At 37.4% G+C, this 22431-nt stretch overlaps 1 long non-coding RNA gene across 5 annotated transcripts in view; it reads right to left on the bottom strand.

Annotated features, from left to right (window-relative positions):
• Positions 1-3334: 3334 nt before the first annotated feature.
• Positions 3335-22431, bottom strand: part of LOC131395113 (uncharacterized) — a 105539-nt gene continuing 86442 nt past the window's right edge. Inside the window, exons 2-8 of one of the 5 annotated variants that reach the window (XR_009216277.1) lie at positions 19281-19426; positions 16992-17164; positions 15927-15988; positions 6590-6671; positions 6200-6381; positions 5892-5938; positions 3335-5596 (exon numbers count right to left, since the gene is read on the bottom strand). This is a non-coding gene — a long non-coding RNA (uncharacterized LOC131395113). Of the gene's footprint in view, positions 5597-5891; positions 5975-6199; positions 6382-6589; positions 6672-15926; positions 15989-16991; positions 17165-19280; positions 19427-22431 lie in introns of all 5 variants that reach the window. The other 4 variants (XR_009216279.1, XR_009216276.1, XR_009216275.1 and 1 more) reach the window with 4 other exon arrangements.

The raw sequence follows: 22431 nt of genomic DNA, 5'->3' as shown, positions 1-22431 counted from the left end.
TCATGAATATTTTATGGTGTGATGTTATTTTGAATGGCTGGGGCAGGTGAAGGGGGCCGAGGGTGTAATAAGTAACTCTGCTGGAGGCTGTGTAGCTGCTCTGTTTCACCGCAGAGCCCACAGTGTAACACCAAGAAGCAGCCTGACCCTGCCTGGACTGACGCGAGGGCAGCTGAGGCTGAGGCAAGATGCTATGACAAGTCACGGTGGGCACTCTTTACAAACCCTTGTCTGCCGATTTTACACACGATGTCCAGCTTGAAAAGCCCCGGCATCAATCTTGTCTGATTTAATTTGATAAATTAAGTGTGGATAAGGATTAAATGAGAATTTTGTAACGGAGAAAACTTGTCTTTACTCTTTAATCCAGTTAAGATAGTATGGGAGAAACCCTATAAAATATAAAGCAATGGCTAGACAAAGCAAAGTAAAAAAAAAAAAAAAAAAATGAGAAGGAATCGCTTGTTACTTTAGTGGTATTACATCCAGATAGAAATTGAATGAAAACGCTACTTTTGCTTTCTGCTTTCTGGTGTTTGCATGTGAAATACACGCAACCTGTATACATACATATCTACCATCTTACGTGCATATTTTATGGAGGGCCTAGAAATACAGGAGAGTAATAGGGATTGCCACATGTTTTACATCATAAAATATGGCTATTGAGAATTGTTCATGAATAGGTGGAATATTTTGAGTATCACTTCCTTTTTCAAATGTTATTTTCCTAATAGGAAATGTCAAGATTTAAACTGAGTATCATAGCATCAAGAATACATTTTCAGAATTCAGACTGATTCTTCCTACTGGCATATTTAAGATTTCAGGCACAAAAATCATATTGTATGTGACCAAGATACAAACAGTATAAAAATTATTTTACATGACAGTTATGTTCCTATAGAATGGAACAGTAAGAACAAACACTAGTTATCTAGATAGTTGATGGAAATTCAAAACAATACTATGTGAGACTCTATTAAAATTCTTTTTTAATTTGTGTGTGTGTGTTTTTAAAAGGGTAGAGAGTGCTTTTAAAGAAGTGCCTGGGAAGGTTGTACGTTAGACTTCAGGCTGAATAGCTTTGTCATAGAGAACATGCTTAGAAAAAGATAACAAAAGATTCGCAGAATCCTTGGACACAAATTGGCATAGAGAACAGAAACCCTGAACAGAAGCACAGAAGGAAAATGTAGCAGACTAGACATTCTGAGAATAATGTGGGGCAACAGAGGAATTGCCAGAGTGACAATTTGAAGATTATAAAAGATACTCTTTAATTTTTGTAAGCGGTAGTTTTATAGGTATGCTCATAACATTTCATAACATTAATTTAGAGCTTGTACCAGAATGAAATAATGTAGTGATATGTTAAATTTTCTGCTTGAACATTCACCTTCTATTAGAATATTGAAGTGCCACTGCTTCCAATGGTTGACAATCCCATTTGCACTTCAAAAATGATAAAATCAGGATGACAAAAATGATAAGTGTTTATGCGATCTGGTCATGAGCCGCTTTATCAAATGGCATTACATTGCCTAAATTCTAATCTTATTATTTAGTATCGGCATTACTATCTAGTGTGTCCATTGGAAGAATTGTCTCAGCTTGCTTGAACATGCCATCTATTGTCTATACATAGGGTATGATGGCAGTCCTTTTTAAAATATTGGTACTTTTCATTAACAAAGAGGAAATGATATCAGATGATCTTGATAAATCATGTCCCTGTGAGCCACCTCTCTCCACAAACACGTTGAATTCAAGAGAAATGCAATAAAATGCCAAATAGTGTTAATATAGTAATATTAATAGAGATTAACATATATTCAAGAAATTCCAAAATATTTAATTTTGTCTCACTGTATGTATTTTTTCTGCCTCATAATGTGTGTTAAAGGTGTCCTGATTTAGCAATTTTATAAAGATCAAATTATAAACATGCAGTAAATTTCAGATTCTTGTAATTAGATTTTTAGCTTAAAAGATGTTAAACTCTGTATATAAACGACATTATTTAAAAGCCTGTCTTCTAAAGGAAAATTGCTGTTTGGCAATTCTATAGAATATTCAAGAAAGGTAATTATACTGCTCTGGTTGTTATAGATGCAGGTGTTGAATAAAGTCACTGCTTCAGCTTTTGCAGAAAACTCCAATGAAGAAAAGAAAGGAAATGTGATAACATGACTCCATTGCCAAATCTTTATTCTCAGAATATCAGAATATTGGTTCACACTGTCTCCCTCTCCTCTCATAGGTAATACAATAACGATCAGAAGAAAAAATTCCCATCCAATCCACTGGCGCAGAGAAGCTGTGATGAAAGAAAGCAGATTTCCCTGTAAAATTCACATGAGCACTGCTATTTTCAAATCAGATATTGAAATAAAACATCAACAAAAAAACAGGGGGCCATTTTCTAAAAAAATTAAAGGCCATATAATAAAGTAGGGATAAGAAAAGGACCACAGGAAAAATTTGTCTTAACTGACTCAGTTTTACAGAAATGCTTAGGGCTTTTACATTCATTTATTTACTCAAATGCAGGTATTACACCTAGAAGCAAATTTAATTTTGAGAATTACCAATTTCATTGAAATCTTAACTAAGTTATTTAATTCAACTCTTAACGTCTTGTAATATTAAGAAATGTTGGGCCTAGGGAAGCCCTAAATGTCTTTATCTTATTGAAGAGTAAAACACTTCTCATGGACAGGGGGATGTAGGACAGCAAATGTGTACACACACACGCCCACCCAAACACATTCTGAGTGGTCAGTGTTATTGGAAAGGATGTTCTAAGGGATATTGAATCCCTTAGCTCAACAGCAACCAAATGGCTTTTCCTGAGTTTGAACACATATAAAGTCTCCAAAAGACATCTATGTCATCCTTTCAATGTTGGATGAACAGAAGTTAAAAGAACATGGATTAAAAAAAAGACAAGGCAAACACAAAGATTTTAGGCGTTGGGCACTTCATTCTCCTCTTGGCCTTTCCCAGTGATTTTAGAACAGGTACTTGGAGTTGTGGTTGAATTGAAAAAGAAAAGGTGGGTGCCACTATTTTTTTTTTTAAGTCCCTAAACTATTCCCATATTTCTAAAAGAAATTTAAGAAAATAACAAGAAAGTCACACCATTTTCTCTTACTCTTGCTGAAAACATGCTCAATCATTCTCACGCCCTTAGTTTTACTAAAGGTCTTCTGTCTCCATTCTCTTTCCCATGAGAGTGTTTCCTCATCTACCAAATAGCTGAAGTCCCAACTCTTCTATTCATCTTTTTTCAGTGTCTCCAGCCACTGAGCTCCTACAGTACTTACTGCTTATCTTTTCATTGACGTGAACTTGCATTATTACTTAAGTCTTTCAAATATATGCATAGACCACAATGCAAATGGCGTCCCCTAGAGTTGTGTAGCACAGTGGACCCCAAACGCATGGACCTCTGCTCCGTAGCATAATTCCTAACTCCTTAATGGAAAAGTGTTCATTTTTTCACACTCCCACTGCCCTGCCATGCTTCCTTAGTGCTCTTCCCATAACTGATGATCAATTAAGTCAAACTTACCAACTTGAAACTACTCCCTTTATCCCTCTCTCCATTTTTATATAGCAGCCTAAGTTCATAAAGCATTTCCCACAGATAACAGCTACTTGATTCCCACCACAACCTTGTCAGAACAGCAGGGAAAGACTTTTATCCTGATTGCACACGTGAGGGAATTGAGGCTCTGAAAGTGGCTGCATCTAAACTCGAACTCTGTTCTTTTGACTCCCAGTCCACTGCTCTTGCTGCTCTCTCATACAGCCTCTCTCTTTGGGGCCTATGTTCACACAGTTGAGTCAAGAATTTGACTTAAAGAAGTGAAAAGCACCGCATAGTGGCCAAGGCGGGGTTTGGGGATGCTGCCTGTCTCAGCCTAGGGCAGGGAATTGGAGACAAAGGCAGTGACAAAGGCTGCTGCTATATTGCCTTTCTTGAAAAGGGGCTGAAGTCAGTGCTGGGCAGAGTTGGGTGGAAGGAGGGAGTACGACACCATAGTGGTTGATGGACTGGATGATTCAAGGGTCCTTTGAAGCAAGTAGGTCTTAGAGCTCCCCAACTACCTGTTAGTGACACCTATTACCGAAAGAAAAAAAAACCTGCGAGGGGAATGTAGACATAATGGTGATACATTTAGACACTGGGGAGTTTACCTACTCATGAATAGAAATGCTGTCTGAGAAACTTGATGGGCAGAAAATTTGAAGCTTCTTCTATGGTACTTACACAGAGGAAACTGGCTTTCGGCTAATGATGAAAACACATTGGTTATGATTTTTCCTTTGAAGTTCAGCTTCCCCAAAACAAGACTTCAGGAAATAGCATGTAGGTGTCATGAAGTTTTTATTAACTTGTAGAGAGCGGCTGGCCCCTAGGATTTACTCTCAATCTTGTTAGGACAGAGGAGCTGCACCATTTCATGTGAACATCCTTAGTCTACACTACACCAAAATGCTAGAACATTCTGTGGTTTTCTGGAGAATGCAAGTCCTACTTCTCTGAACTTATCTCACCCTACCTTCGCCCTTGTTAAATACACATCAGCCTCACAGATTATTTCTGTTCCTCAGACGTTTGAAATTGGTCCCCATCTTAAGGTCTTTATACTTACTGTTACTGTGGAGGGGAATGCTTTTCTCTAGGCCATCTTGCTGGCACTGTGTTTTTATCCAGGTTTCAGATGGAAAATCACTTTACCCAGAGAGAGGTCCCTTTACAGCAGTCCCTCAACATATTATTGCAGTTGTCACAGCATCTTATTTCATTTTTGTGGTAACAGTCATGACTACCTGAAATCATTTGTTTACCTTTTAATATTTTTCTTCCCACTGTTCCATGAGAGTCTTGACACCTTTTTTTAAAAACAGATTTTAGTTTTTAGAACAGTTTTAGGTTTATAGAAAAATTGAGCAGAGAGTTCCCAAGTATTCTTCCCCTCGATCCCCCTCCCTCACACATAGTTTCTCTTATTATTAACATCTTATATGAGTATAATACATGTGTTACAATGAATGAACCAATATTGATACATTATTATTAACTAAAGTTTATTATTTATTCAGGTTTCCTCAGTTTTTACCTAATGTCCTTTTCTGTTCCAGGATCGCATCCAGGATAACATATTACATTTAGTTGTCATGTTTACTTGGACTCCTCTTTGCTCTGACAGTTTCTCAGACTTTCCTTATTGTCTGCCTTTTTGACTGCTGACTGCCAATGCTGAGAACAGTGTCTGCCATATACCAGGTACTCAAAATATTTGCTGAGTGTGTGTCAATGAATTAATAGCTTGTGTGAGGAATTCACAATTAGTATTATATTACTTTGCATTTGTTTAGCACTTTACAACTTACAAAATGCATTCATTTATCTTATTCATTCTCCTAATAATTCTGTGAGGTGAGCCAGGGGACGTATATTATGCCCCATGAAATCTAAGGTTCAGAGAGGTTAGCGAATTGCTTTGGTGTAGGAAAGCTGGGATTGCACTCTAGGTTCCCTGATGATCCTATTCTTTCTACTACCGCAGTGGAAAGGATGGACCTAGAAAGAAAATAACAATGGAGTCAATTTTATCCCAGGTACTGGGTAAATCATATGCCAAAATCCTCTGTAATCTTCACTGAAAGAGAATACAACAAAACTCGAATAAACAAGCACAACATTCAATAGATAGATGATTGATAGATAGGTAGGTAGGTAGATAGAGAGATAGATGATAGATAGATAGATAGATAGATAGATAGATAGATAGATAGATAGATAGAAGATTCATACTTGACTCTAAAATTTAGGTTGAATTGATTTTACAGATGTACTTTTTTCAAAAACACCTAACCTTGTATTTGTTGAGTGAATTTTTAATGACACTTGATTGTAGGTCCACTGTTAAGGTTTAATTGGAAGATATAACTTATTAGCCTAAGGCAAAATTTTAAGAAGAGACACCATAAGTAGAATTGCTGTAGCTTTGGTAAAACATGTTTTACTTGTTAATCTCAGTAAAGGCAATAGTTAGCAGGATATCAGTTATATAATTAATTTCTGGTATTATAGAACAATCAAATGTTTAAAAGATAGAAATCTAAATTCTAATATTTTTATAGCAATTACTTCTTTATTATGAATAATGGTATGGACTCTTACAGCTGGACAGGACTTCTGTAATTTAACCCTCTCATTTTACAAGTGAGGATGCAAAAGCTGAAATGGGTTGAGTAGCTTTCCAAAGTCAACACTAGGTTGATGGTAAGAGGTGAATCTTGATCTCAGGTATTTTGCCTTCCATTCCAGTGTTCTTTCACTTCATTGAATTGTCTGTCTAATACCTGAATCAAAAGAGTTTGAATTGAATTGTTATTCTAATAATAAAGGTTGGCTCTTTAATGTAAATGTAACCATTCATTTCCTTCTAAAAAGTGATGAATCGATTCTTAATGATGAGCAAATACTTTTAATGCTACCTATCAAAAGTGTGTTGGATGAAAAAGGGCATGATTCCCAATTTTTTTCAGAGAACTATAAAGGAGGAGTAACATACCTGTGTCAATCAACACTTCTATTGAATTTTCGTTCTATTTCTCCTCAAGAGAAAATTAGCAACATTTTGTAGCTGCTTCTGAAATAGAAAAAGTATTCCAGAATAATGAAGTATTTTAGATACCAAATCAATACTTGCCATATTTGAGTGACACAATGATTAAAAATACTATTATAAATAAGCAAGAAACATGAAGGGTTCTCTAGATGGTAAAGAATGGGTGGGACTAGATACTACTGTTACCACCCTCCTATATTGCAGGAATTTATAATGCAATAGCCAAGCCTATGTAAAGCTGGTGAATGTTATTTTTCAGCTCTGCATGAGATGCATAATACCTCCTGACCTTAAAAAAGCTTATTTAGAGGCAAATGCTATAGCTCACAATGTTATATGGCATTTGGTGACAGTGAGTAGGTTTACGTCATAAGAATGGGAAAACCCTATTGATTCAGGGAAAGATACAGCGGAAGATTTTTGTTGTTGTTAACACATTAAGTTATTTCAGACTTCTTTTTTGTTTTTTAACAATTAGGCTGAACTCTTAGCTTTCCTTTATCTATTTATTTATTTATTTATTTTGCAGGGAAAGATTCGCCCTGAGCTAATATCTGTTGCCAATCTTCCTTTTTTTTTCCTTCCTCCCCAAAGCCCCAGTGCATGGCTGTATATCCTACTTGTAAATCCTTCTAGTTTTTCTATGTGAGCCACTGCCACAGCATGGCAACTGACAGATGGGTGGTGTGGTTCCATAACCCGGAAATGAACCCAGGCCACAGAAGTGGTGAGGGCGCCAAACTTTAACCACTAGGCCATCAGGGCTGGCTCAAGTTACTTCAGACTTCTGACTAAGGGGGTTATTGAAGACCAATATGTCCAACACAGATAATAACCTGGACATTAACTAAAGAAACCCACAAAGAAGAGCTGTGATAAGACTCCTGGGGTGATATCTCAGCATTATTTTATCCTATGAGCCAAGGTGAATGTGAAGGATTATCAGGAGAGCCTATGTCATGATTAGAAGAAAGCAAACCCTCAATTATGTAAGGAAGTAGCAGTTTTCAGTAGAGTTATGCTGTGATATGCCTTCCTATTTAATGAACTTATTTTTTTAATAGGTAATGTATGTAATCTTTTCACAGCCACAGAGTTGTTTGTTTTGTTAAAAAACTAAAAGATGCAAGAAATGCTAAGGTATTTGCTCAAGGACAACATTTGAGCTGTCTACAGCCAGAGTATTACAGAACCCGTGTGGTCAGATAAAACAGCCAGTCAGGGAGTAGCATTTATTGAGGCTTCTTTATGTCTGTGGTTTGGGAAGTAGAAAGACAGTCAGAAGCATAGTTATTGCTGACAAGAAATTTACAGTTAAATCTTAGATTATAAACTAGGGAGCCATCTCGTACGTGACTCTGGGCAGACCACTTAATTTTTCAATCTTCTCTTGTTGCAAGAATAAAACGAGAAGAGAGATTTGCTCTTAGAAGAATCATAGCATAATGTTTATGGGCATAAGCTTTGGGTTCAGACCAAACTGCACTTGATTGGTGGTCAACATTTCTTAGTTATGTGATATTATATAAGTCATTTAACCTTTCTTTGGTGTCTGATATGTGTGACTGCTCCATAACCGGTAGCTATTGTTCATAAGAATGACAGTTCAGTTTTATTAAACCTAAACTATTCAGAGAGTTGTGTATAAGTAACAAGAAATTGGTGAGGTTGTTACTACAAATAGAAGTTTTCTAGGATAATTCATGAAAGAGATGCATTTTATAGGAGAAAGAAGGAAATTTGTCATTATCTATGAAAATTGTAAATGTGCACACCTAACAATAGAGCTGTGGAATACTGTGGAGATAACAGTATGATATATCACAATAGCACAGGGATATTCATGGCTGATTATTTGAAATAGCAAAGATTTAGGAAAAACTTAGATTTCTATAATAAAAATTGTAATTACTAGTTCACTGAGTACTAACTATACTCCAAGTATTGTAATAAGTTTTTAAAAATTAATAATTTATTTCTCACATAACACCTATGGAGTAGGTACCATTATCATCCCTACTTAACATACAGTCATATCAAAGAATTACCTATATTTATATATACTGTCCTGAAAAGTTGTTCAAGGAAAAATAAGCAAGATTCAAAACTCCATTACACACACACACACACACACACACACACACACACACACAGATAAAGATTGGATTATAAAAAATAACCCAACAATAGATTTAAGAGACTCAGTTTAAATATAAGGACATAGAAAAGCTAAAAGTAAAAGGACAGAAAGAGATACGCCATTCAGACATAACACACAAAAATCAGTTGTATTTCTATATACCAGCAATAAAAACATAGAAAATAAAACATTAAAAATGATATCACCTACAAAAGAATAAAATATATCAAGCACTTGGTAGAAAATCAAACAGAAGATATTTAAAAGTGCTATACTAAATACTAAAAAACATTATCAAGATCAATCAAAGAATACCCAAATAAATGGAAGCATATAACACGTTGATGGATTAGAAGACTGAGTAGTATAAAGATGTCAGTTCTCCCAAAATTGATCCATAGAGTCAATGCAATCTCAATCACTATCCTAGCCCGTGTGTGCATGTGTGTGTGTAATTTGAAAAGCTTATTCTTAAATGTATGCGGAATATAAAGGGTTAAGAATAGCCAATGCAATCTTGAAGAAGAAGAATATAACTTGAAGATCTAAACTACCAGAAATAGTAATGACTAATAAATTGGTATTGGTGCAAGGATAGACAATAAGCCAATGGAACAGATTAGAATTCAGAGACAGATCCAAACACATAGGGTCACCTGATGTTTGACAAAGCTGACACTACAGTACAATGGGGAAAGGATGACAATTATTTTTTTCAATAAATGGTGCTGGGTCAATTGGATATCCATTTGGAAACAAATGAATGTTAAACCTTTTATCTCACACCATCCACAATATTCAATTCTAGTTGGATTGTAGATCTAAATGTGAAAGGTAAAAAAATAAAGCTTTTAGGAGAAAACTTAGGAGCATATGTCATGACCTTGGAATAGGCAAAGACTTTTTAAACAGGGCACAAAAAACACTAATCATAAAAGAAAAAAAGGATCAATTAGATTACATTAAAATTAAGAACTTCTGGTCATCAAAAGACACTATTAAGGGAGGGAAAAAGCAAGCCAGAGTGGGAGAAATTATTTGCACTATGTATATCAGACAAAGAATTCATAGCCAACATATAAAGGACTCCTACAAAATAACAATTAAAAGCAAATAACCCAACATAAAAATAGATAAGACTAAATGGCACTAAGCAAAAGATAACCAAGTGGCCACTGGAAAACAGAGGAATGCAAACATTAATTGCTGAGACACATCTTCATGCTCACCAGGATGGCTCAACTTGAAATACAGGCAATACCAAGAATAGTAAGGATGTGGAGTAAATGAAACTAACGTACACTTCTGGTGGAAGTATAATTTGGTACAATTACCCTCAAAAACTATTTGGCAGTATCAACTAAACCTGAATATGTACATTCCTGTAAAAGCACGACTAACACTTTGCCCTGCTACCATAATAAATAAGCATATGTATCACTTACATAGAGATGACAAAATACTTTGCACCCTGAGATACTGCAAGAATAATAGGCCCACCTGTGCACTTCTGGGACTCAAAATACATGAAACCTTGAACACTTCCTATAAGCCCTGCTTGCTTTGCAAAAACAACTTTATCTCTGAATTTTGCAATGCTGATATTGAAAATAGGCTGTGACTTTTGTAAATATGATAATCATGTAAGTTGCTGATTCCCTCCATGAATAGATGAATCAACTAATGCAAACTTGGAAATCTTGAGGATTTTTTCCTATTCAAATAGCCTCTTGGTTTTTGTTTTTGTGAACCTCCTGAAGTCTGAATCCTTTGTACCACTTTCCAAATAAACTTCTTCTTTCTTCTTCAAATCTACAATCTTTTTAGACAATCTTAAAACATAGTAATTCTGTTCCTAGTTATATATCCAACACAAGGAATGCATGTGTTTAACAAACACGTATGACTCTTCACAGGAGAACATGAATAAATGAATTGTGGTACAAAATGGATAAAATAGAATGAATAAATGAACTGTGGTTTATATATTCAATGGAATACTATAGATTTATCGAATACAACACGAGACTGAACAAGCTATTGTTGCACGCAACAACATAGATCCGTCTCACAAACATAATTTTGAGCAAGAGTTCAGACACACAAAATACTTACTTTATGATTCCATTTATATAAAATTTTAAAACAGGAAAATTTATCTATGGTACTAGGTGTCAGGATAGTGAGATATGGTTACCTGTAAAGGTAGACAATGATTAGCTTGAAGAGTGATTTGTGTGTGCTGGTGACATAGATGTACTCACTTAATGAAAATTCATCAATGTTCACACTTAAGATCTGTGTTCTTTTTGTAAGTATGTTATACTTAAAAATAAAATTTATTTTAAAAAGGAAAAGGACACAGATTGATGATGGAAAGACAAAAGCGGATGACATGACACGTTGGTGTGAGGAGCAGCTCAGTACCCATGAGGCTGACTGTGAGTGAGGTTGGTCTGGCTTGTGTGGAGAACAGAAGCTGTATGTGTGAAAGAAAAATAAGCTGAACACGTTTCTTAGAATCCTTCCTCAAACCCGTGGCCAGGGATGATGGGGGTGGGTGTGGAGGTTGGTAGTGGTCTGAAATAGTCAGGAGAAATGGACAATTAAATTTCAACCAGAATGAGAAGAGACTTGGGTCTGTGGTGAGAGGAAGGCAAAGGAAAGTCAATGTGTTCGGTCATGATTCTGGCCTTGCCTAGGGTTGATGAACAATAAAATTTCAGCTGCATTCTTGTCTCTTCTAATCTGGCCCATGATCAAATTGACTAGCTCAATACATCTAAACATTTCATATGTGTAATATCCTCAGATGACGGATGTGAATGTAGCTGAAGCAGGTTACACAACTGCAGGTTTGTTTGCTAGAGCTTCCTGACCATAATATGCAAATGTATGAGACATCAAATACTATCTAGTATTTAATGATCAGCTCCTATATACTCAGGTTCTGAGAAAATAGAATAAAAAATAAGATGTTAGGTCCTCAAAAAAGCTAACAACATGAAGATATAAGGCTACCATAAATAAAACCACTGAGTGGGTACAAAAATGACATTCCAGTGTCTAGCTTGTGCGACGGGCTAACACCCAAGCACCCAGCAAAGGATCTCAGCTGTGTGAAGGGACAATGGGGTACAGCACCAGGAAACATCTGGAAGAACTGTTGACATCTTGACAACACCACTGGAACTGCATAAATCTTTATGTTACAGTCATATTTAGATCATCCATGGTATCAAACTTAAGTTTTTGCATAGGTATGGGAACAAATTATTATTTTCCAATATATCCAAGTAGGATACCAGCGTGATGACCTTAAGCAACAAAACCTATGGATTGTGGAAACTGGATGATTCTAGGTATGGAACTCATCTTGGCCCAGTCATTCTGGCAGTTTTTATATGAAATGGAAGGTCAGTAACATTTCAGAGCCCTACGGGACACCCCTTGCTGATCATAACACAGAAAGAACAGGTGCCCACTCTTTCACTTTAGAATTTCCCACCCAAAACCAGCAAAGCAACTATCGGATATGGAGTCGAACTTTAAGGTGAGCATCTGGGTTTTACTGCTCTGGCAGGCAGCAAAGATTATGAAGATGGATTCACAAGCAGATACATAAGAACCCCTAGAAATTTCCAGAAATATTTGGGAAGAGTCACCATGAGAAAAGACTGGGCTGCCTTTCGGTGGAGGGGCTCATAGCATCAAAATTGGAGGCATTCATGTGTATGTCAGCTCATCCATTCCCTCAACAGGTATTTATTGAGAATTTCTTCTCACGCCAGGCATGATTCTAGTCCTTGGGGAATATGACAGTGAATAATGTAAAGAAAGAGCCTCCTTTTAAAGAGATTGTATTCTAGTGGAGAGAGAGAGAGAGAGAATATAAAATTGAAAACAAACATGTAAGTTAAGGAAAAGGGCTCTAAAGGAAACATCAAATGGCAGCGGCATGAGGAGTGCCTGGAATAGGATGGGTCCTTCAGCCAGGGCTGCTGGCCAGCCCGCTCTATGAAACTAAATGCTGAGAAGGAGGTAGCAGTGAGAAGATGGGAGGAGAAGTAACAGCACAGCTTCATGAAGCCTTGGACGCACTGATTACAGTAGCACTGGAGAATTTACTTGACTTATAGGTCACTGTTGCACATATAAACAACTGTCACCAAAGCTTCTTGGGAGAAGTCCTATAGCCTCTGATGTATGCTAATAGATGCACTGGAGTCAAAGGAGAAAGACAATCAGAGAAATTGTGCAAAGTCAGCATTGCCCTTGCACTGATAACATGTCTGAGGACAACCTGTCTGAGGACACGCCCAAGCTCCACCCCGACAGGCACAGGCAGAGCTAAAATAATCCCTGAATGCTGTGTGACTCTGCAGCTGTACAGAGCACTGAAACACCTTTACCAGTGCAACCACACTGAATGTCACTGCAGAGGCCTCATGTTTCAGTGGAAAGAGCCCAGACCCAGAATGTGAAGACTTGAGTTCAGGCCTAGGCTCTCCCTGTCAAAATTGAGTAAACTTAGACAAACCACCTAATCTCTCAGGTTCTTCATCTATAATCAGAAGGATGATACTAAGATCACAGAGTTATTGCAATGATGACATGAGATCAATACCTATAAAAATGCTTTGTTCATTCCAAAACATAATGCAAATATTTGTCATCGGAATTGATTCATTCTGAACCACATCCAGCCCCAACATAGATTGACTATCCTCTTAAAAACCTGCTACAATACATATATCCTTTATATCCTGTCTTTCCCTATGAATTGCCAACCAAGAAGAGCTGACTGGCGTCTTTAGATGAAGCACCTGACTCTGGCTTCTCTCCATAAGGACAAATTAATTCTCAATTTCTTGGTTCAGTTGCTGTGTTTATCCAGTGCATTGCATACAAGGTCAGGGCATAATTCCTTTCAGCCCTAAGCAACTCACATTAGAAATATTCAAACCACACCTCTGTTCATTCACCTCTGTTTCTGCTGGAGCCTGTGGTCATTCTTGACTCATCCTTCAGTGTCTTCAAGCAAGAGGGAGGAGGACTGGGGCAGGAATGTTCCTTATGACAGTGGCCAAAGACCACAGCAATTCAATGTACGCACTGATACATAGTCCTACCGTGGGTCATGCTTTTCTGGTTGGCTATCTTTCTCTGTTTCTTTCTTCCTTTTTTTTTTTTCTTTTTTTGAGACTATGTGAGTTACTATTTTCCAAAAAATGAATCACAGGGCTACTCACCTCTGAAAGCAAGGTACACATGGGTAGTGCAGCTTTATAATGAACCTTGCCCTTTTTAGTGCAAAATGATTGAAAGGCAAATAATGGAACCTCCACAGATAGTTTAAATTAAGTGAGTGAACAGTGATTGCCAGGTCACATGTGGCCTTCCCAGGTTTATAACAGGACTTATGACCTAATGTCAAAGTAAAAGGATTCAAGAGGGAAAAGTCTTCCAGGGGCTCCAAATCACTTATAAGGAAGCTAGACATGTGCCTTTCAGCCAGGTGGTGCCAGAGCTATTCCCCCATACACAGAGTTGAGCTGTGGCATCTGGCCTTACCATTCACCTAGTGTATTAGTTTCCTATTGCTGTTGTAACAAATTACCACATGCTTAGAGGCCTAAAACAACAGAAATTTATTCTCTTACAGTTCAGAAGTTAAAAATGAATCTTAAAGGGCTAAAATAAAGGTCTTGGCAAGGCTGTTTCCTTATAGAGGATCTAGGAAGAATCAATTCCATGGCTCTTCCAGCTTCTAAAAGCTGCCAGCCTTCCTTGGCGTGTGCACATTACTATAATCTCTGCTTCTGTAGTCACATCGCTTCTCCTATTACTCATTCTGATCTCCTGCCTCTCTCTTATAAGGACCCTTGTGGTTACATGGGGCCCACTCAGATAATTCAGGATAATCTCCCCATCTCGAGATTCTTAATTTAATCACACCTGCAAAGGCCCTTTTGCCATATAAGGTAACATTTACAGGTTCTTGAGATTAGGATGTGGACATCTCTGGGCACCACTATTCTTATTATTTGTTGCCTGGTTCAAGCTGTCCTGCCTAGCTGAGGATGAGAGGAAATCTAACCAGAGGAGAAGAAAGCTCAGACTGGCTTAAATTGACAGGAGGTAACCATGTTTTCTTCTTTTCTCTATTTCAATATCTTAGCTAGTTCTTGATATCCAATAAGTGCTCAAAATGACAAAAACTGCTAGTTGTCCCCCAATATGCATTTCAAACTTTGTCCTTTGTCAATAGAATGCCCTGGTTTAGTTGAGCACAAGACTGCTTTCCATTAGGTGTTTTCAAGTTCTGGATAATGGGAGCAGAAAAGATGCATACATCTCCTAGACTGTGCTCCTAGAGTGAAACAATGAGCCCCTCTTTCCTTTCTCCTCCACTTCCTGCTGGCTGGAATTAACATGTGATAATGGGAACTGAAACCGTTGGATTAGACCATGAGATGGAAACCGTGAGCTGAGGACCAACAAGGTAGATGGAGCCTGGTCCTCAATGTAGTGGAACTGTCCTATCAGCCTGGGACTGTTTGAGCTCAGACTATTTACAGACAATTGAATTAAAGAGCAATAAACTTCTGTCTTGTCTGAGCCTTTGTTATAGGAGCCAAAATCATATCCTAACAAAGTTCTCAGTGTATGAACTCGATATTGGAACAAACTAGTTCTCTCCACAGCTTTGACACTAGATGGATATATGATCTTATATAGATCAGTTTGCCTCTCTGAACCTTGGTTCCTATAGCTAAAAAATAGAAATGATAATAATATGTACTTCATGTGTTACAAACATTAAATGAGAGTGGACATGTGGCCATCATTTGTGAACTCTAAGGCACTTTACAAATATAAGGGTTGAAAGATTAAAATGTAATTTCTGATTTCTCCTCAAACATGCTTGGCTTTTTAACATTTTATTGTCTAAAAGGCTCTGCCAATTTTCTCATTGACTTTCATTTATTTAATAAGGTCAGCAATATAATTTGTAGAATATATATAAACATTTTTTCTTCTAGGACTTAATAAAACTACGTTTATTTTGAGTGGAAAAAAATGAGACCCATTAATTTTTATTTTTCTGAATTAGCCTTTGTAAAAATGCTCACCACAGTGCAGGGGAGGAAAACTAATCTTTCCTTCTGCCCTTGTAAGATCTCAGCTGGGACTCCTGTAATAAAAGACAGATTAAAAGGAGAAAAACATACAAATTTATTTAATGTAAATTTTACATGACATGAGAGCCCTCAGAAGGAAATGAGGACCCAAAGACCAAGTTAAACGTTTATATACTGAATTGGACAAAGAGGAGTAAATTATGAAAATGTGACAAAACAAAGGGGCTTGGGCAGGGCAGTTAATGGTGGAAAAGTAGCTAGGAAGATAAGGGTAAGTTTAATAAGGGTTGTTTGTACAGAGTTTTCTCTACTTCGACTTCCCATCTTTGGTGATGAGAATGTTACTTTCCTCCTGGTATAGGGTGGACATCTTTTCTAAGTACCTTTAGCTCAAAAATAACCTTTAGATCAAAGTGGCGTATTTTGCAGTGGCATATTTGCCACCCTACACCAGGCTTAAACAATGTCTCTTCCTCCCGTCAGTGACTATGTGTAAGAGAACATGGTTGCCCAACTGCAGATTCGGATTGGATAACTTGGAAAGGAAATGTGAAAGGCTGTGTGCTGGATAGGGTTAGAGGTCAAGTTACAGGAACTAGGACCAGTTGCTCAGAGTGTGAAAGTGGTAAATAACCAACCCTGTCCACACAAAGACAGTCTAGAACACCCTGCCCAGGAAGCAGGGAGACAAGAGACTCTGGTGTTCTCAGTAACGCATTTTATCTCCCAGCTTCAGACCTCTGAGCTCTGGATTAAACCACAGCTTAAATTCCACATTCAGAGTGTGCTATTAGCAGAGTTTGAAGAGCACAAATTGAGAGGGCATAGGCTGGGTGCTGGACATGTTCTTCTATGGTCCCAATGACCATTTGGGTTTGGATCAGGGACTGGCACTTGGTTGAGCAAGGACTCTGTGAACCCCTCAGCTTGGCTTTTTGATTACTCTTTATCCTTGATTTTCATTTCTTCCCATTCTACCCTCTCTAGGACCAGAGATGTGGCAGAATAAAATGACCATTTTGGAACAAAAGAAAGAGGGTAATACTGAACTCTTACATTTTGGCATCAGCAGTATTTAAGTAAAGTCTTTATCCATGTTTAATATGATGGCAGAGTGAAATGAATATATGATTCTTTTTGTCATCCTTTTGTCCACACATGTAAGACTCATGCTTGCATTTTTTTCTTGTCTTAATAAAAGTTCTTCATGGACAAATTTTACAATGTTTCTGTGCAGATTTAAAGACAATCCTTAATAAGTAATTGAATTTCAAATTTGCAGCCCAGTGGCCACACAGAGCTTTCTTCTGTTCCGCTTGTGTTTGGCGTATATTGGGCACCTTTCGGGAGCTGTTACACACGCAAAGGGTTCTTCCTCTGGATGAATAATAAACTGGTGCATGTCAAACCACCCAGTACACTGTAATTATGAACTGGAAGCTCATAATTGGTGCATGAACCACTTCCTTTATGAGTTGCTCAGCTTTATTCACAACTTTTCTCATTGGAAGGGCCGTGTCTTCTGGCTCTACCTTTAATAATGGTGATAATCATAATAACTGTAATAATGCAGCATTACTTTCTAATTACAAAGAAAATGTCTTCTAAAGAGCTCAAAGCACTTCACAGACATTATCTCATTCATTTTCATAACCTCTCTGTGCTGCTTGTTGGTCAGTAGCACGATCATAGTAACAAGATGGTCATGTTCCACCTCAGCAATATTCTCATAAGGCCAGGATGGCAAGGGGGAAGCTTCACCCTTCCCAAACTCTGGCAGAAACTTCCAGTTATTTCTGAATAGTCTTTCTTATGCAACTTGAGACATCAGTAATGAGATACAAAGCATTATATGACAGCTGCACCTTAATGGAATAGAAACTTTTCACGGTTTCAGCATCCTTAGAAGGGGCCCCTTCTAAGGATGCAATGCTCTGCATTCGTCGTCAATGGACAACACCAAATAGACAGATTCACCCTAGTTGCTAATGACATGCTATTGCTGCTCTTTCACAGTGGAGCATAATATATTGATCGGCTCTCCAAAACAGGGCTCGGCAAACAGGCCAAATCGGGCTAAGAATGGTTTTTGTTTTTAAATATGTAAAATGGTTATATAAATCCCTAAAGAATATCCTGGATTTTGCCTCTTGGATCCCAAAGTCTAAAATATTTACCACGTGGTTCTTTAAAAGTCTGCCAACCCCTACTCCAGAGAACAGGAGACAGACAGTAAGGCCTGGACAGTGGGCGGTGAGCAGAGTGGGGGATCCCTGAGGTATCCCAGGGCACAGTCGGGAAAGATCCTGATGCTAAGGTTCATAAGGCACCTGATAGAAAAAGGTAATGGCTATGATTTGATTGTGCTCTATATGCCCCTTTAGTTTCTCAGTGAAATTATTTCTTGGGTCAAAACCATACTTTTCCCAGAAATGCTTATTCTGTATATCTCTAATACGGCTACCCTGGGTGATATTTCTTTGTTTCCTCTTGTTCAGATCTTCAAGCCATTGTACTGCCACATAATTGCTGAGATAGTCACAGCTATCTGTATTAAACTGCATTTTAACTGTATTAAACTGCCTTAAACACAACTGTATTGCTTGTGTCTGGGCTGTTTTACTTGTACTAAAAAAAAGGATTGAGAGCATAGTTATGACATACCTTAGAGATGTTTACTAGTCTTTACAGTCAGTGAATAAGCAATGGGTGTGGTAGTTTTGACTTATTCATGTTCACATGGTGTTTGCCTTTCTCATCTCTCAGCTGTGGATGAAGCCTCAGTCTAAGTTTCAAGGCATGTAATGTTCAGAACCGTCTTAGAGACAGAATTTGATAAGAACCCCAAGCAAAGGACAGACTGGTTGATGGGCCTGGTCTTCCAGGGTCACAAAGGACTGTTGGACTATTCACTCTGCTTCTGAGGTTGGCACTGACTTTTCTGGTCTCCTAGGTTCCCATGTCCTCTCAGCTTGGCATTTTGATTACTCTTTTCCTGTTCATTCCTTCCTATTATTCCCCCTGTTGGACCAGAAATATGACAGAATAAGATACAAATTTGGGAATGAGATAATAACGGGACCCTCTAATATTTTGAGATCAGCTTTAGTTTAGTGAAGACTTCATAAATATTTGGTAGAGTAGGAAACTGGTTTTCAGCACTGACTTTTGGGTCACGTCTTCTGTTGACTGCACCCTAAGTAGTCAATAGAATTGATCTCTGACAATGAAGGAATGAAAGCAAGCTTGAGCACGTGTTCCTCAGGCGCGGTGTTCTTAATACGTGAATATGTCACAACAATAAAGCCTGTAAGCTGGATATTGAATATTATGGACAGACTTTACCTTGCCTCGTCTCTTCTAGTGTTACAGAGCAGAGAGGATGAGATGATATGCAGTTGCGGGAGGAGTCGTCAACAGAACAAACCCATTGTGTGTGACTTGGAGAATCCTGTTGGCTGTAAAAAGGAACAGCCACCAGTCATGGCACCCTGTAAACCAAGAAAACATTTTTTATTGTTTTGTGAGGAAGATCGGCCCTGAGCTAACATCTGCCAATCCTCCTCTCTCTCTGTTTTTTTTTTTTTTTTTTTTTTTGCTGAAGAAGACTGGTCCCGGGCTAACAACCATGCCCATCTTCTTCTACTTTATATGGGATGCCACCACAGCATGGCTTGACAAGTGGTGCGTCGGTGAGCACCCGAGATCCAAACCAGCGAACCCTGGGCCACCGCAGCAGAGCGCATTCACTTAACCGCTTGTGCCACCGGGCCGGCCCCAAGAAAACATTTTTGATGGCAACACATGACAGAAGATGGGAGGCAAGTTGTGAAACTAATTACTGGAAGTCAATGTTAAAGTTCTGTTTGAAACTTTAAAAAGTAACTTTTGCTATCCCCAAAAGCACAGGCAACAAAATAAAAAATAGATAAAAAGGACTTCATCAAAATGAGGCACTTTTGTGTATTAATAGACACTATCAGGAAAGTAAAAAGACAACATACAGATTGGGAGAAAATATTTGCAAATCATATATTTGTCAGGGGATTAGTATCAGAATATATAAAGAACTCCTGCAACACAACAACAACAAAATGAACAACTCAATTTAAAAACAGGCAAAGAACTTGAATAGATATTTTTCCAAAGAAGATATACAACTGACCAATAAGCACATAAAGAAATGCTCAACATCATTAGTCACTAAGGAAATGCAAAACAAAACCACAGCGAGATACCACTTCACACCTACTGAGATGGCAATAATAATAAATTAGAAAATAACAAGAACTGGTAAGAATGTGAAGAAGTTGGAATCCTTGTGCACTGCTGGTGAGAATGTATAATAGTTAAGCTTTTGTGAAAAACAGTTTGGTGTTTCCTCAAAAAGTTAAACACAGAACTACGACACCATCCAGGAATTCCACTTTCAGGTATATATCCAAAAAAATTGAAAGTAGTGACTCAAACAGATATGTGTACACCAGTGTTCATAGCAGCATTATTCACAATATCCAAAAAGGTGTAAACAACCCAAGTGTCCATAAACAGATGATGGGATAAACAAAATGTGGTCTATGCACACAATGGAATACTATTCACCCATAAGAAGAAATGAAATTTTGATATATGTTACAACACGGATGGAACTTCAAAATATTGTGATTAATGAAATAAGCGAGACACAGAAGGACAAATATTGTATGATTCCACTTATGTGGGGTACCTAGAATAGGAAAACTCATAGACACAGAAAGTAGGATGGAGGTTACCAGGATCTGGGGGTAAGGAGGAGGAGAAATTACTGGTTAATGGGTACAGAGTTTATGTTGGGGATGATGAAAAAGTATGGGGTGTAAATAGTGGTGATGGTTACACAACATTGTGATTGTATTTAATACCACTAATTTGAACACTTTACAAATGGTTAAAATGATACATATATGTTATGTTACATTTTATGTATATTTTACCACAACAAAAACAATTTTTAAAAATAATCTTTGATATTCCCTTCAATCCTTGTTTTTTGCTAAGAGCCAACTTTTTTATTATTATTTTGGGCTTTTGTTCTCATTATCAGGAAGGTGGTTTTCTAACTCAAAACTGATAGCAAAGCTGCCTGAAACAGCAGCTGTGATTCTGCACTCCTCTCCAGGAACTGGAATCGTGTCTGTAGTTATAATTTCAGCACATGTGGACTGAGCTGGTAATATGTGTATTATAGAGCAGAGCCACAATTCATCTTAATGATGGTATGTGAAAGAACATCTCTGCAGGGCACCTTAATGAAATGACAATTGGTTGAAGACTTAGAAGATTAAAAATACCCAAGACTTTCAGAAGCCATATCTACTTTCATTTGGATCCTTTAGGGGATGGTGTAAAATAATGTTCTCTGCCAAATAACAAGAAAGCTGATAGCAAATAGAGTAAAAATGCTTTTAATATATTTTTCAAGGATGTTGCCATTAAAAATGTCTAATCAGAAAAGCTGAAAATACGAACCAAATTCTCAAGTTTGAATACATCATATAGACACCTTCTGGCAGAAACTTCCTAATGAATTGACTAAAATATTGCCAAAAATATTTAGATTGCCTTAAAATAAAATACTTATAATTCCCTCCATGGGCAGATATTCTTGGTCAAGCCCTGTGTTAGACACAGTATGTACAGTCTTTCATTTAACTCTGAGAACAGTCTGATGAGGCAGGTGGTAGTAACCCACTACACTGATGAGAAAACTGAGGCTCAGAGATGTTAAGTACATTGTCAAGAGCTCATAGTAGACAAAGCTTCATTGTTATTAAAGCATGACTATCATTTAATGGCAAAAATGTGGCCATATCGTATGTGCCATTTTATAATCAACATATTGATCAATACTACAAAGAGAAAAATTATAGTCAGACAAGCCTCCTTTTCTAGGTCTAACACAGCAAACAAAAGGCAACATATTTCATGACAAGAATTCTAAATTCTTTCTCTGGCCCCACCTCAATCATACTGGGTAACTTGAGACAGCCATTCCCTGCCTCAGTTTCCCCAATAAAAATATCATTGAGTACCAACTTATTCCAAGAACTGTGCTAAATTCGTTCACAGGCATTATCTCATCTAAACGATTCAACCTAAGTTTTGTTATTTTCCTTCTGCATGGCTAGCAAATATGAAAGGTGTGATAACATACTGCGTAAAAATTGATGTGACAGTATTTATAACAAACTACTGTGATATGCAATTAACCAACAATATTCCTTGAATTTTTCTTGTATTGAATGCATTTACCAATCCTCAAAAATTTTAAATGAACGTATTTCAGAATTAGCAAATTTTTTTCAAATTATTATACGATGCATAATATGAGTCACATATTGTGCTTGCCAATAACTTTGATTAAGATTTGGATATATTTTCAAAAAGCAGGGTGTTCTGAAAACTTTGTAATATTCCTATGGCTAGGTGAATTAGAGATGAAGGCACCCTATCAAGG

Source organism: Diceros bicornis, chromosome 3 (assembly GCF_020826845.1).
Source record: "Diceros bicornis minor isolate mBicDic1 chromosome 3, mDicBic1.mat.cur, whole genome shotgun sequence".
NCBI lineage: Eukaryota > Metazoa > Chordata > Mammalia > Perissodactyla > Rhinocerotidae > Diceros > Diceros bicornis.
This window is presented reverse-complemented; position numbering and strand designations above follow the sequence as displayed.